This window comes from Phyllobates terribilis, unplaced genomic scaffold, assembly GCF_046119375.1.
Source record: "Phyllobates terribilis strain yellow unplaced genomic scaffold, ASM4611937v1 Scaffold_8__6_contigs__length_399053987, whole genome shotgun sequence".
In the NCBI taxonomy this organism is placed as follows: Eukaryota; Metazoa; Chordata; class Amphibia; order Anura; family Dendrobatidae; genus Phyllobates; species Phyllobates terribilis.
Genome location: NW_027362768.1, coordinates 29,085,577 through 29,100,046, shown reverse-complemented (window position 1 = coordinate 29,100,046; position 14,470 = coordinate 29,085,577).

Below are 14,470 nucleotides of genomic sequence, written 5' to 3'. Positions count from 1 at the left end.
AGAGTATGATGATGGCCCCAGCTCCAATACAGTATGATTATCCCTCCACATATTGATAGTCACCACTGCCCCCCACACAGTATGATGGTCCGCCCACAGCGTGATGGTCTCCACATAGTATGATGTTTCCCCTAAACAGGATGATGGTCCCACCACAGTCCCCCACACAGTATGATGGTCTCCACAGCCCCCCACACAGTATGATGGTTCTCCCATATAGGATGTTGGTTCCACCACAGCCTCCCATATAGTACGATGGTTCCCCCACACAGTATTATGGTTCCAAAAAAGTATGATGGTCCCCCCCACAGCATGATGGTCTCCACAGCCTTCCAGTGTGATGGTTCCACTACAGTCCCCTACACTGCATAATGGTCACCACAGCCCCCCACACAGTATTATGGTTCTCCCACATTTCCCCACACAGTACGATGGTCCTTACAGCTTCAATATAGTATGATCATCCCACCACAGCTCCAATACAGTGTGAGGGTCCAACCACACTCCCCCATAAAATATCATGGTCACCCATAGCCCCAATACAGTATGATTGTACCCCTCCAGCCTTCCAAATAGTATGATAGTCCTCCACACCCCTCATATTGTATGATGTTCCACAACAGTCCCCATATAGTATGATTATACCCCTCAAAGCCCTAATGTAGTATGATGGTCCCTCACAGTTCCAATACAGTATGATGGTCCCTCACAGCCCCATATAGTATGAGGGTCCCCCTCACACCTCCCAATACAGTATGATTGTCCCCCACAGACTAAATACAATATGATGGTTCCCCTTACAGTCCCAATACAGTATGATTGACCTCCACAGCCCTAATATAGTATGAGGGACACCCTCACAGTCCCAATACAATATGATGGCCCACTCACAGCTCCAAAAAAATATGATGGTCCCCTACAGCCCCCATATAATATAATGATCCCCTTTACAACCCCAATACAGTATGATGGTCCCCCTCACAGCCGCAATACTGTATGATGGTCCACTCACAGCCCCAATAATGTCTGATGGTTCCCCTTTTCAGCCCCAATACTGTATGATGGTCCCCCTCGCAACCCAAATACTATGTGTCGGTCCTTTTGCTGCCCCAAAAAGTATTATGGTCCCATACAGCCCCCATATAATATGATGAACCTCTTTACAGTCCAAATACAGTATGATGGTCCCCCTCACAGCCCCAATACTGTATTATGGTCCACTCGCAGCCCCAATGCTATATGATGGTCCCTCTCGTAGCCCCAATACTTTATGATGGTCCACCTTGCAGCTCCAATACTTTATAATGGTCCACTGACAGCCCCAATGCTGTATGATGATCCACTCACAGCCCCAATGCTGTATGATGGTTCCTCTCGCAGTCCCAATACTGTATGACGGTCCCACTTACAGCCCCAATGCTGTATGATGATCCTTCTTGCCACCCCCAATACTGTATGATGATCCCTCTTGTAGCCCCAATACTGTATGATGCCCCCCACAGTATTATGGGCATCACAGCACACAAAAAAAATAAAAAATGTTATACTCACCTTATCCAGCCTCTGATTCCACAGCTGCAGCTTCCTGTCCTATTGGGTCTTGCCGCTGATGCTGTCGGCGCTATGCAGTGACCTCATCTGCGTGGCGCCAACCTCCAATAAACTGTGGGCCAAAAGTATCCTATGGCCTGCCATGCTTTGCCACAGCTGTTTACAGTACCGGCATCCTGAGGACACCTATACCGTTAACAGAGTCGCAACTGATGCAGGCCATGACCTAATGGGCACATTTGGCATTTGCCATAATGCCAGTCTGGCCTTTACCCTTTAAAGGGAACCTGTCACCAGGTTTGACCAATATAAGATACGTTTGCCGCCTTTCAGCCCTCATATACAACATTCTCTAATGCTGTATATAAGCCCCCGATCCAACCTGCAAGACCAGAAAAAGAGGTTTTTTTATACTCACCTGGGGGGCGGTCCAGTCTGAGGGGCATCGCTGGTCTTGGTCTGGCGCCTCCTTTCTTCTTTCGATGCTGTCCTCCTTCTTGCTTCGTATGGATGACATGTCCTTATGTCATCCACACAGTCTCCCCGACATCACGCTTCTGCTCAGACATACTTCTCTGCACTGACGAGAGCAGAGCAAACCACTGCAGTCGCTGGGAAAGGTCAAAGAGCCCCAGTGCATGCCCTCTGCAGTACTTTACTCTGCCCTAGCCAGGGCAGAGAAGTACGCCTGCACAGGAGCACGTTGCTAGGGAGACTGTGTGATTGAAATAGGGACGCGTCATCCACATGAAGCAAGAAGGAGGACAGCATTGAAAGAAGAAGGGAGGCGCCGGACCAAGACCAGCAACACCCCTTGGACCGGGTCATGAGCATTATAGAATGCTGTATATGAGGGCTGAAAGGTGGTGACCGTATCTCATATCAGTCAACCCTGGTGACAGGTTTGCTTTATTCTTCCACGTACAACAATACAAGTGCAATGGCAAAAACTCGAGTCCACCATGTTTAATAATGGCACAACATTGGGTACGAGCCAGACATCCAGCTACAGGTGTTCCATTAACCTCACGCTCTCAGAGGCTATTATGGTTCAGGGCAAGACGGTAATGGAGGCTGGAATAAAGGTCTTTTCTATTCAGCTATGAGTCCCGCTTTTGTCTTGGAGACATTGATATCCTCAGATTGGTCTGGAGACCAAGTGGGTAATGCCATGAACAAGCCTTCACAACATAACATTTTTCAACATGACAACACCAGACAGTATGTTGCTACTGTGAGCAGCCTATGAGGCTTAACCCCTTAACCCCCGAGGGTGGTTTGCACGTTAATGACCAGGCCAATTTTTACAATTCTGACCACTGTCACTTTATGAGGTAATTACTCTGGAACGCTTCAACGGATCCCCCTGATTCTGTGACATATTGTACTTCATGATTGTGGTAAAATTTCTTCGATATCACTTGCGTTTATTTGTGAAAAAAACGGAAATTTGGCAAAAATTTTGAAAATTTTGCAATTTTCAAAATTTAAATTTTTATGCCCTTAAATCAGAGAGATATGTCACACAAAAGAGTTAATAAATAACATTTCCCACATGTCTACTTTACATCAGCACAATTTTGGAACCAAAATTTTTTTTTGTTAGGGAGCTATAAGGGTTAAAAGTTGACCAGCGATTTCTCATTTTTCCAACAAAATTTACAAAACCATTTTTTTAGGGACCACATCACATTTGAAGTCACTTTGAGAGGTCTTTATGACAGAAAATACCCAAAAGTGACACCATTCTAAAAACTGCACCCCTCAAGGTGCTCAAAACCACATTCAAGAACTTTATTAACCCTTCAGGTGCTTCACAGGAATTTTTGGAATGTGGAAGAAAAAAATTAATATTTAACTTTTTTCACAAAAATGTTACTTTAGACCCAATTTTTTTTTATTTTCACAGGGATGACAAGAAAAAATGGACCACAAAATTTGTTGTGCAATTTCCCCTGGGCACGCAGATACCCCATATGTGGGGAAAAAACACTGTTTGGGCGCACGGCAGGGCTCGGAAGGGAAGGAGCGCCATTTGACTTTTTGATTGTAAAATTTGCTTGAATAATTAGCGGACGCCATGTTGCATTTGGAGAGCCCCTGTGTGCCCAAATATTGGAGCTCCCCCACAAGTGACCCCATTTTGGAAACTAGACCCCCCAAGGCACCTATCTAGATGCATAGTGAGCACTTGGAACCCCTAGGTGCTTCACAAATTGATTCGTAAAAATGAAAAAGTGTTTTTTTTTTCACTTTTTCATTTTTACGAATCAATTTGTGAAGCACCTAGGGGTTCCAAGTGCTCACTATGCATCTAGATAGGTGCCTTGGGGGGTCTAGTTTCCAAAATGGGGTCACTTGTGGGGGAGCTCCAATGTTTGGGCACACAGGGACTCTCCAAAAGCAACATGGTATCCGCTAACAAATTGAATGGAAAATCGGCTCAAATTGTTAGCGGATACCATGTTGCGTTTGGAGAGCCCCTGTGTGCCCAAACATTGGAGCTCCCCCACAAGTGACCTTATTTTGGAAACTAGACCCCCAAAGGCACCTATCTAGATGCATAATGAGCACTTGGAACCCCCAGGTGCTTCACAAATTGATTCATAAAAATGAAAAAGTGTTTTTTTTTTCACTTTTTCATTTTTACGAATCAATTTGTGAAGCACCTGGGGGTTCCAAGTGCTCACTATGCATCTAGATAGGTGCCTTGGGGGGTCTAGTTTCCAAAATGGGGTCACTTGTGGGGGAGCTCCAATGTTTAGGCACGCAGGGGCTCTCCAAACGCAACATGGCGTCCGCTAACAATTTGAGCCGATTTTCCATTCAATTTGTTAGCAGACACCATGTCGCGTTTGGAGAGCCCCTGATGTGCCTAAACAGTGGAGCTCCCCCACAAGTGACCCCATTTTGGAAACTATACCCCTCAAGGATTTTATTAAGGTGTATAGTGAACATTTTGAACCCAGAGGTACGACACAGAATTTGATAACATTAGGTCATCATATTGAATAAGTTGTCATTAGTCTTGAGCGCAAGTGCTCGCTACTTGAGTTTGCATCGGGTACTCAGGTATGCACCATGTACAGCGTGTGCTTGAGTGACATGCTCGAGTCCCTGCTCCGCATGTTTCACGGTTATTAGACACCCAAAAAAAAACATGCGGGTATCGCTCGTGCATGGCAGGCAATTTTTTTTGGCCGCGAAGCATATGGGGCGGAGACTCGAGCATGTCACTCAAATACCCACGATACTCAATGCATACCAGAGCACCCGATGCAAACTCAAGTAGCGAGCACTTGCACTCAACACTAGTCGCCATATCGTCATCTTTTTTTCTTACTTTTGAAAAAAATTCCAACCCCATCACAACCCTAACCCCAAACCCAGCCCTAACCCTATCCCAACCCTAACCCGAGAGTTTATTTTTTATGCCGTTCCTCGTGCGGTATAAGTGATTAGACGACTTTATTCTTCGGGTCGGTGTGATTACAGCGATACCAGAATCATATGGGGTTTTTATGACTGACAGCTGTCACACACTAAAAGACGCATTTTTTGTAAAATCTAGTTTTTGCATTGCCATATTTTGAGAGCTATAATTTTTCCAGATTTTGGCAGACAGTCATGTGACGGCTCGTTTTTTGCGGGATGAGTTGACGTTGTTATTGGTGCCATTTTCAGGCACGTGACATTTTTTGATCGCTTTCTATTCCGATTTTTGGGAGGCAGAATAAACAAAAACCAACAATTCAGGAATTGTTTTTTTTGTTTTTTTTATTCTGTTCCGTGTGTGGTAAAATTGATAAGGCAGCTTTATTCTTCGGGTCAGTACGTTTACAGCGGTACCACATTTATATAGTTTTTCTATGTTTTGCACTTTTACATAATAAAAGCAATTTTATAGAAAAAAATATTTTTTAGCATAGCTTTATTCTGAGAGCTATAACTTTTTTATTTTTCGGCTGATGGAGCTGTATGGCAGCTTGTTTTTGCGGGACGAGATGACATTTTCAGTGGTACCATTTTTATTTATATTTGTCTTTTTGATCGCGTGTTATTCCATTTTTTGTTTGGCGGTATGGTGATAAAGCATTGTTTTTTGCTTCGGTTTTTTTTTGTTTGTTTTTTACCGTGTTCACTGAAGGGGTTAACTAGTGGGACAGTTTGATAGGTCAGGTTGTTTCGGACGCGGCGATACCAAATATGTGTACTTTTATTGCTTTTTTTTTTATAATAATATTTATTGATGGGTACATTATATTTTTATTTTTGGTGGATTATTTTTTTAATTTTTTTTTAAATATTTTTGCAATTTTTTTTTTTTTCACTTTCTAATAGTTTTTATACTTTATTACTTTGTCCCACTATGGGACTTTCACTTTTTTTTCTCTGATCACCTGCATGGCACAGGAATGCAGCACCATCCCTGTGCCATGCAGGCTGTCAGCGCTGGACAGGGAGAAGATTGTTTGGAGATGCACTGTGCATGTCCAAAAAATCTTCCTGCTGTCTGGTGACCCGGATGTTGTCATGACGACATCGGGTCGTCATGGCAACATCCTGGAAGCCACGGCAGACAGCGCTGGAAGCCGGAAGAGGAGGTGAGTATCTGCGATCACTTCCCCTTGCCACCGCAATGCTGCGATCGACTTCGATCGCAGCATCGCGGGGGTTAATGTGCTGGGAGCGGTGCGTGACCGCTCCCTGCACATAGTACCGGGTGTTAGCTGTGACAATCAGCTGACACCTGGCGGTGATCTCGCCCTCACAGCCTGTGTGCGCGCGCGAACGCCATGACGTACTAATACGGGTCTGGCTCTTAAGTCCCAGGGCACAGACGCGTATTAGTACGTCAAATGTTGTTAAGGGGTTAAAGGTGCTACCATTTTCTGCAGCATCTCCAGACTTGTCTCCCATAGTGCACATCTGGAACCTCGTTGGTTGGAAATTACAAAGAGAGCTTCCAGCAGTGGATCTTAATGATTTGCCCAAGTGCATTCAGCGTTTGAGAACATTACTCAGACAACAATTAATAACCTTACTGATAGCAGCCAAGGTATGTAAGTGTGGGGATTTCTACGTGTTGCACTTATACTCAATACTGAATAAATCGAGATGCAGTGAAAAAATTGTTCAGCTTTTTCATCATTTGCATATCATTAACATGTCTATCCATCATGTGATTTCCATAATTTCACAGCTTTTCCTTCTTGATACTTCATTTTCAATGTTTAGGAATGTGCAACAAAAAATATACAGTACTTGTATGTTACTAATAAGTTCTGGGAGGTAATGGCCCCTTTAGATTGGTGGTCATTTAATGGCTAGGATCAACCTATCGGTGATATGCAAGCTGATTGGCGCTCGTTTACAGGCCTGTTCAGGCAGGCCAATTATTCTATGCGCACCAAATTATTGTAATAGAATATCACATTATAGAATGTAGAATGTCCATCAGCCTGTCTAAAAAGATCAGTAAATATATACTGAGCAGTGGTCTTTTAATGGTCTGGATCTACCCATTTAAAAGGCACATTATAAAATCATAGCATCCAAACAACAAGTGTATTGCTCATTTGTCGGATGATTTCCTGCCTGTTTAGATGGACACCTATTTGTTTAGTTGTTTACCTATTATTGGCTTGTCTAAATGGGCCATAAGACCTTCATCCTGTGAGCTCTCCTGTCAAGTAAGGCTGTGTGCCCACGTAGCGTTTTTCAAGCGTATATGCTGCGGAATTTCCGCAGCGTAAATGCTTGAAAAACGCATGTATATCCGCACCCCATGGTCCCCAATGGCATTCCGCAATGTCAATGCCCATGCTGCGGATTTTTCCGCAGCGTATATGCTGCGGTCAAAAATCCGCAGCATGTTCATTAATTTTGCGGAAGCGCAGCGGAATCAATGTGCGGATGATACCCAAGTCTGGATGAGAGGAGACTCTCATCCAGACCTGGGTACCAAAGAACCTGTAAAAAAAAGAATAAAATAAAGTTTATACTTATCTTCTGATGTTTTCCCTCCGTCGCGCTGTTGTCTGAAGGACCTGCCACGTCATTGAGTCATGTGACCCACCACATGACTCAATGACGTCACCGCAGGTCCTGCACACAACAGCGTGAGCCGCTCAAGCCTCCGGACGGGGCAGAGAATGCATCAGAAGGTGAGTATAAAGTTTATTTTTTTTTTACCATTCTGAACAAGTTGTCAAGCACTTTTCCAAGTGATGCTTGGAGAAGTGCTTGATAACCCGCATGCGGAAATGCATGCAAAGACGCCTCACAAACGCTTCTACCTGGCGGGAAAACCGCATGTAATATCCGCATGCGATTTTCCCGCCAGGGAGAAGCGTAAAAAATATGCTTCAGGTCCACAACGTGGGCACATAGCCTAAGGGTGCATTCACATTATTGACATCAGGCCTTTGGAGCAACCTGTGCAGGGAATGATGAGAGACATGACCTAAAAATCAAATTGGCTTGGGCATGTCATGCCCAAACCTATTATTTTTACTCCACTCCTCCAGCTTTCATTTCTAGAATCATCTATGACAGTCTGTCTGATTGACTAACTACTTTTTGCTATAAAGTGCTGTAAACATCTTCTAACATTTTAGCTTATATACAACGTATGCCACTGTATGGTTTCTGTCGAAGGTGTATGTTGGGGCATGTACCTGACATATACCGCAGCTCAAAACCTCAGATGCAGTCTGCACAGAGTTTAAAGCCCCCACACACCTTAACCCCTTTACCGCCGAAGGCTGTTTGCACGTTATGACTAGAGATGAGCGTTGTTCTACTCGAACTGTTCGCCAATCTCAAATTCGAGCTGTTTTGGGCGGTGTTCGAGCCGGTCGGCGAACACGAACAATTTGAGAAAAATTCGGCTGTTCGAGGTTATGTTCGATAACTGTTCGTGCACCAAAATCATAACTGGATTTTTTCTCAGTAATGATGAAAATTAATGTTAATACGCAGTTTGAGTGTACAGCGGGGCGGGGGGAGGGGCAGGGGATGGATCTCTGCAGGAACAATGAAGATCTCCATTTTTTTTTCTCTTTCCCGCATTTGCAGTGGGGAGGTGCAATCTGTCAGCCTATCAGCAGCGCACACACGGAGCGAAGTGCTTTTTTTCACACAAGCAAGGGCATGTGTGATTGGCAGTGTATGTCACATGTCCTTGCCCTATAAGACCAAGCCATTTTCCCCGTCGCCACCATTTTCTCACTGCTGCAGCTGCGTGTTAGACGGCACCGCTGTTGCTGTGTGCGCTATACCTTGTTAATTTCAAGCCAATTTTCGCACAAATCTACAGATAGCTTGGGAGTAGGGAATAGTTGTGATTGCAGTCCTTTTAAGGACTAGGTTACAGCATTTCCTACGACTTTTATCAGGCAGGTCTGTGCTCTTAAATAGATAGATTGTGGGAGTAAAGACTAATTGTAATTGGAGTCCTTTTCAGGACTAGGTTACATCAGTTCCTATCAGTTTTTGCCAGGCAGGTCTGTGCCAGTGCTGTGCAAGTTTTTTTCACAGCATTTGGCTGAATCTAGCAAAGCTAATCCTTTTTGGCCTATTGCAGAGTGTGTTAGTCAGTGGAGTAGCCTATCTGTGTTGCAAGATATACCACCTGTGTATAGAATACCAATTTTTTTACTGCACCTAGTGAAGTAAAATCTTTTGGGCATAGCATCATTCTATTAGTCCATCTATACTGACCTCCATCAGGTTGCAAACTGAATATAATTTTTTTCTGCATCTAGCTCTGAAAAAATATTTGGGCTTCTAGCAGTGTGTGGGACTTGGTCTATTAGTCCATCTATACTGACCTCCATCAGGTTGCAAATTAAAAATAATTTTTTTCTTCATTTATCTCTGAAAAAATATTTGGGCTTCTAGCAGCGTGTGGGACTTGTTCTATTAGTCCATCTATACTGACCTCCATCAGGTTGCAAATTAAAAATAATTTTTTTCTGCATCTAGCTCTGAAAAAATATTTGGGCTTCTAGCAGTGTGTGGGACTTGGTCTATTAGTCCATCTATACTGACCTCCATCAGGTTGCAAATTAAAAATAATTTTTTTCTTCATTTAGCTCTGAAAAAATATTTGGGCTTCTAGCAGTGTGTGGGACTTGTTCTATTAGTCCTTCTATACTGACCTCCAGCAGGTTGCAAATTGAATATAATTTTTTTCTGCATCTAGCTCTGAAAAAATATTTGGACTTCTAGCGGTGTGTGGGACTTGGTCTATTAGTCCATCTATACTGACCTCCATCAGGTTGCAAATTAAAAATAATTTTTTTCTGCATCTAGCTCTGAAAAAATATTTGGGCTTCTAGCAGTGTGTGGGACTTGGTCTATTAGTCCATCTATACTGACCTCCATCAGGTTGCAAATTAAAAATAATTTTTTTCTTCATTTATCTCTGAAAAAATATTTGGGCTTCTAGCAGCGTGTGGGACTTGTTCTATTAGTCCATCTATACTGACCTCCATCAGGTTGCAAATTAAAAATAATTTTTTTCTGCATCTAGCTCTGAAAAAATATTTGGGCTTCTAGCAGTGTGTGGGACTTGGTCTATTAGTCCATCTATACTGACCTCCATCAGGTTGCAAATTAAAAATAATTTTTTTCTGCATCTAGCTCTGAAAAAATATTTGGGCTTCTAGCAGTGTGTGGGACTTGGTCTATTAGTCCATCTATACTGACCTCCATCAGGTTGCAAATTGAATAAAAAAAATTTCTGCATCTAGCTCTGAAAAAATATTTGGGCTTCTAGCGGTGTGTGGGACTTGGTCTATTAGTCCATCTATACTGACCTCCATCAGGTTGCAAATTAAAAATAATTTTTTTCTGCATCTAGCTCTGAAAAAAATATTTGGGCTTCTAGCAGTGTGTGGGACTTGGTCTATTAGTCCATCTATACTGACCTCCATCAGGTTGCAAATTAAAAATAATTTTTTTCTTCATTTAGCTCTGAAAAAATATTTGGGCTTCTAGCAGTGTGTGGGACTTGTTCTATTAGTCCTTCTATACTGACGTCCAGCAGGTTGCAAATTGAATATAATTTTTTTCTGCATCTAGCTCTGAAAAAATATTTGGGCTTCTAGCGGTGTGTGGGACTTGGTCTATTAGTCCATCTATACTGACCTCCATCAGGTTGCAAATTAAAAATAATTTTTTTCTGCATCTAGCTCTGAAAAAAATATTTGGGCTTCTAGCAGTGTGTGGGACTTGTTCTATTAGTCCTTCTATACTGACGTCCAGCAGGTTGCAAATTGAATATAATTTTTTTCTGCATCTAGCTCTGAAAAAATATTTGGGCTTCTAGCGGTGTGTGGGACTTGGTCTATTAGTCCATCTATACTGACCTCCATCAGGTTGCAAATTAAAAATAATTTTTTTCTGCATCTAGCTCTGAAAAAAATATTTGGGCTTCTAGCAGTGTGTGGGACTTGTTCTATTAGTCCTTCTATACTGACGTCCAGCAGGTTGCAAATTGAATATAATTTTTTTCTGCATCTAGCTCTGAAAAAATATTTGGGCTTCTAGCGGTGTGTGGGACTTGGTCTATTAGTCCATCTATACTGACCTCCATCAGGTTGCAAATTAAAAATAATTTTTTTCTGCATCTAGCTCTGAAAAAAATATTTGGGCTTCTAGCAGTGTGTGGGACTTGGTCTATTAGTCCATCTATACTGACCTCCATCAGGTTGCAAATTAAAAATAATTTTTTTCTTCATTTAGCTCTGAAAAAATATTTGGGCTTCTAGCAGTGTGTGGGACTTGTTCTATTAGTCCTTCTATACTGACGTCCAGCAGGTTGCAAATTGAATATAATTTTTTTCTGCATCTAGCTCTGAAAAAATATTTGGGCTTCTAGCGGTGTGTGGGACTTGGTCTATTAGTCCATCTATACTGACCTCCATCAGGTTGCAAATTAAAAATAATTTTTTTCTGCATCTAGCTCTGAAAAAATATTTGGGCTTCTAGCGGTGTGTGGGACTTGGTCTATTAGTCCATCTATACTGACCTCCATCAGGTTGCAAATTAAAAATAATTTTTTTCTGCATCTAACCCAGCCAATAGTTTTGGCCTAATACCACAGTTTGGCCACTCAGCTCTGCTCGGTTACCATCCATTGTTTTTTTGTGCAAACAACTCCAGAGTTGTGAATTAGTTAACCACCAAAATGAGTGGAAAAAGGCCTGCTGCTGGTGGAAAGGGGAATAGGCGTGTTGGGAAGGGGAAAAAAGGTTGTGTCCGTGGGGTAGGTGCAGAAGAAAGACCATCTTCCAGCCAAACTAAAATGTCTACTTCTTTTAGCGGACAATGTGATAAGATCCCTTTCTTACGGCCACGCCAATCGCTACAAATTCCAGATGAGGCACAAAAACAGCAGGTGCTTCAACGGATATCAAGTGCTCCTTTAAGTGGGCTCTCCTCCACATCAACTTCAACATCACAAATACTCCAGTCCTCAAAGGTGTCACCCAAATCGCACTTGCTTCCTCACAGCTCCCAAATCTCCAGCTGCCCGTCTGAGTATGAGGTAGAACAGATGGTTGAGTCTGCAGAGCTGTTTACTCATACTATAGCCTGGGAATCAGAGGTCGACTCCAGCGCTTCTGTGAATCCAGACGAGGAAATGATCTGCACTGATGCCCAGAATCTTTATGAGTCGGATCCAGGACCAGACGCAGAAGGTTCTGACCATAATGTAGACCCTCATTCCCAAACTGTAACTCCTGTTGGTGGAGACAATGAGGAAGACGATGATAAGACTCAAATACCTGATTAGAGCGACAACTTTAGTTTTTTGTCAGGGCAGGAACAGGTTGGCTCTGAGGACGACGGGTGTGATAACGCACAGGGTGATGATGATGAGGTCGGAGATCCCACTTACTGTCAACCCACAGTCAGCCAAGAGATGAGGTCAGCAGAGGAGGTGGAGGAAGATGCTAGTGACGACGAGGTCAGGTTGCGCCTTCCTGGACAGAGACGTAGTACTGGAAGCACGTCAACAACTGCATCCTCAAACACAACTCTGCCTCTCACCACAAGTCGTGGTGGCTCTTCAGGTCGCATGGGTGCTAAGCCTTGCATAGCCTGGGCATTTTTTCAGATCGATAAAGATGACCCAACTCGTGTTATCTGTAACATTTGTCAGCAAAAGCTAAGTAGAGGCCAAAAAATACATAGTTTGAGTACTTCATGCATGAACCGGCACATGGACATGAAGCATAAGTTGCAGTGGGAAGCTCAGTGTGCTACAATGCGGTCTAGCCGGCCGGGCCAACCACCGTCTGCCATATCTTGTGCATCCGCGGCCTCTTCATCCTCTGTGACTGGGGGGACAGCAGTCACACCTGTTTTGGGGCGCAGACCTGCCACCTCTTTACCCGCAACAGCCAGCGTGATTGGCAGGTCATCATTTTCTTTGGAGGTGGTAACACCAGCTGGTCTTGAGCGCTGTCCGACATCGATAGCACCACCTTTGGATCAAGGCAACCTAACATGTCCGCCTGCATCTTCCTCACAGACCGGCAGTTTGCCGGGGACACCCTTATCAACCCCGTCTAAGCACAATAGCCAGCCCTCGGTCCCTCAGATGTGGACAAGTAAAAGACCATTTCCTCCTAGCCATGAGAAAGCTAAGAGGTTGAATTTCACCATCTGCAAGCTCTTGGCTACAGAAATGCTGCCTTTCCGCCTGGTGGACACAGAGGATTTTCGAGACCTTATGTCCGTCGCAGTGCCCCAGTACCAGATGCCCAGTCGGCACTACTTCTCAAAGAAAGGTGTGCCTGCGCTCCACCAGCATGTCGCACACAACATCACCGCTTCTTTGAGAAACTCTGTGTGTGACAGGGTGCATTTCACCACAGACACTTGGACGAGTAGGCATGGACAGGGGCGTTACATGTCGCTGACTGGGCACTGGGTAACTATGGTGACAGCAGGACAAGGGGCTGCTGTCCAAGTCTTGCCGTCCCCACGAGTTGTGCGTCAATCCTCTTTATGTCATTTTTCCTCCACTGCTTCTGCCTCCTCAACCTCCTCTCGGTCTTCCACCTGCACCCAAAGCCTGTCTGGTCATGCCACAAGCTTTCTAACTGCGCAGAAGGGATCCTGCACACCTCCTTACTATGCTGGCAGTAGGGCTCAACGTAATCAGGCGGTTTTTACATTGAAATGTCTGGGAAATGTGAGTCACACAGCTGAGGAGTTGTGGTCAGCTCTGGAGAACCAATTTCATGAATGGTTGTCTCCAATGGACCTGAAACCAGGGAAGGCCGTGTGCGACAATGCTGCAAACCTGGGTGCGGCCCTTCGCCGGGGCAATGTCACACACGTGCCTTGTATGGCTCACGTGTTGAACCTGGTTGTCCAGCAATTTTTAGCCCACTATCCCAGACTAGATGGCCTTCTGCAGAGGGCACGGTCGCTGTGTGCTCACTTCCGCCGTTCGCATCCCGCAGCTCAGCGACTTACATCTCTACAGAAGTCGTTGGGCCTGCCACTTCACCGGCTAAAATGCGATGTGCCTACCCGGTGGAATTCAACTCTGCACATGTTGCAGCGACTGTGGCAGCACCGACAAGCCCTGGTGCAATACGTTCTGACGTATAGCCTGGGCCAACGAGATTCAGAGGTGGGGCAAATCACGCTGGAGGAGTGGTCTCAGATCAGGGACCTATGCACCCTTCTGCACAGTTTTGAAATGGCGACGAAGATGTTTAGTGCTGACGATGCCATTATCAGCATGACTATTCCGGTGATTTACATGCTGGAGCACATGTTAAACAGAATTCGGAGTCAGGTGGTGGCACAAGAGGAGGTGGAGGAAGTAGAGGAGGAGGAGTTGTATGCGGAAGGGCTAACATCTGCAAGGTCCAGACGGTCGGCAGCA